The sequence below is a fragment of the Penaeus monodon genome, chromosome 16, assembly GCF_015228065.2.
Source record: "Penaeus monodon isolate SGIC_2016 chromosome 16, NSTDA_Pmon_1, whole genome shotgun sequence".
NCBI lineage: Eukaryota > Metazoa > Arthropoda > Malacostraca > Decapoda > Penaeidae > Penaeus > Penaeus monodon.
Window position 1 is genome coordinate 36,314,413 of NC_051401.1, and position 2,500 is coordinate 36,316,912.

The 2,500-nt window shown below is 42.2% G+C and overlaps 1 pseudogene; it reads left to right on the plus strand.

Annotated features, from left to right (window-relative positions):
- Positions 1–2,500, plus strand: part of LOC119582754 — a 13,435-nt pseudogene that overhangs the window by 1,277 nt on the left and 9,658 nt on the right.

Sequence of the window (2,500 nt, forward strand, 5' to 3'; positions counted from 1 at the left end):
CTGTCCGGTGCTGATATTGAGGTGTACCTGCTGGAGAAGGCTCGCGTCATCTCTCAAGCACCTGCTGAGCGCTCGTACCACATCTTCTACCAATTGATGTCCAAACAGGTTCCAGAAATCCAACGTAAGTAATCGCATAGCTTATGTTCACACATACAAGAGTGAGAGAGAGAGAGAGGGAGAGGGAGAGAGAGAGAGAGAGAGAGAGGAGAGAGAGAGAGAGAGAGAGAGAGAGAAAGAGTGAGAGAGAGAGAGAGAGAGAGAGAGAGAGAGAGAGAGAGAGAGAGAGAGAGAGAGAGAGAGAGAGAGAGACTGAGACTGACTGATGAATAGATGTGTGTGTGTGTGTGTGTGTGTGTGTGTGCGTATGTATATATATATATATATATATATATATATATATATATATATATATATATATATATATATATATAGAGAGAGAGAGAGAGAGAGAGAGAGAGAGAGAGAGAGAGAGAGAGAGAGAAACTTAACAAAACAACGATCAATAGACAGATAAACAGAATGATATGTAAATAGATAGAATGATGGAGAAGAGAGAGGAAAGGGAGAGAGGGAGAAAGTGATGGAAGAGTAATCGGAGAAGGAAAGAAAGAGTGGCATAATTTTTTTATCTTTACCTCAGCAGGAGTCCCGTTTCAGCTGAAATCTATAAAGAACCTTACTTTTCAGCGCTGTGCTTCCTGAGCGACGACATCTACACTTACCACTACGTGTCTCAAGGAAAGGTCACCGTAGCTTCGATTGACGATGCTGAGGACATGCAATTCACACATGTAAGTATACCATGACATATTTTCGTTTTTACTGACATTAAATATCATAAGACAATTGCTCATTGTGAATGTTTATGTCACTACATCTTTTCCAAAGAACGTTTCGTTTTTTGCGAGCAGGATGCATTTGCTGTGCTAAATTTCTCCAATGAAGAGCGAGACAACTGTTACAAGATCACGGCCGCGGTTATGCACATGGGCGAAATGAAGTTTAAACAGAGAGGCCGTGAAGAACAGGCTGAACCTGACGGCACTGAGGTATTTTCTTTATTAATGAAAATAAATTCGAATATGAAATTATGACAATGTTGTTGCTTATTCTAAGTACGAGGACACAGAGATGCAACATTAATAATTGGAACCTGCTTCATATTCTATTTTGGGAGACACAAACATGACAATGGCTACAAAATTTATATCCTTAGGTCGGTGAAAATGTTGCCAAGTTGCTTGGTGTTGACGGCGACGAGTTGTACAAGAACCTGTGCAAGCCCAAGATCAAGGTCGGCGCCGAGTTCGTCACGCAGGGCAGGAACGTGGACCAAGTAAATTACTCGGTTGGCGCGCTGGCGAAAGGTCTGTTCGATCGCATTTTCAAGTGGATGGTCAAGAAGTGCAACGTCACACTCGAAACTGGCCAGAAGCGCGCGCTGTTCATCGGCGTTCTGGACATCGCAGGCTTTGAAATCTTTGACGTAAGTCATATCTTTTTTGTGTCATTTAAACGACTTATTTAATTCATCCATTTTCATTCCATGTTATAGCGACACTTTTAATTCACAGTACAATGGCTTCGAGCAAATCTGCATTAACTTCTGTAACGAGAAGTTGCAGCAGTTCTTCAACCACCACATGTTCGTGCTTGAGCAAGAAGAATACAAAAAGGAAGGCATCGACTGGGTCTTCGTGGATTTCGGAATGGACTTACAGGCTTGCATTGAGCTTTTTGAGAAGGTATCGCACGCTACAATCAAAATTATCTGCGACACCCAAATTTTATAATCGTTGTGTGTAAAAGGAAACATTGAGTAAGAGTTGACTAACCTAGATAACTTAGATATGTATTTCTATAATATTATCGCAAAATGTGTTACAGTTAAGTTGATGATGGTCTTCACACTCTTTTACAACAGAAACTTGGTATCCTCGCCATTCTTGAGGAAGAATCAATGTTTCCGAAAGCAACTGACAAATCCTTTGAAGAAAAACTGAAAGCGAACCACCTTGGAAAATCACCGGTCTTCATCAAGCCCAAGCCTCCCAAGGCTGGCCAGGCTGAGGGTCACTTCGCCATCGTCCACTACGCCGGCACTGTGACTTACAATCTGAGTGGCTGGCTGGAGAAGAACAAGGACCCCCTCAATGACACCGTCGTCGACCAGCTCAAAAAGTCATCTAACGCTTTGACCGTTGAAATCTTCGCCGATCATCCCGGCCAATCTGGGACCGCTGATTCAGGGAAGGGTAAGCCTCGTAATGCTTTTCTCGTATTTTCGGATTCGCTTTCATTTGGATACATACCAGAATGTCTCTGAAAATGGAAGTGAATCTGAACTGAAATACGAATTGTAGAAAGTGGAAAAAGGTCAGTCGAAGTTGGAGATGGAAGTATTATTTTTCTTTTTCAGGTGGGAAAGGAGGCAAGAAATCTTCAGGTGGATTCAAGACGGTATCATCCGGCTATAGGGTAGGTTACCTAAACCTCA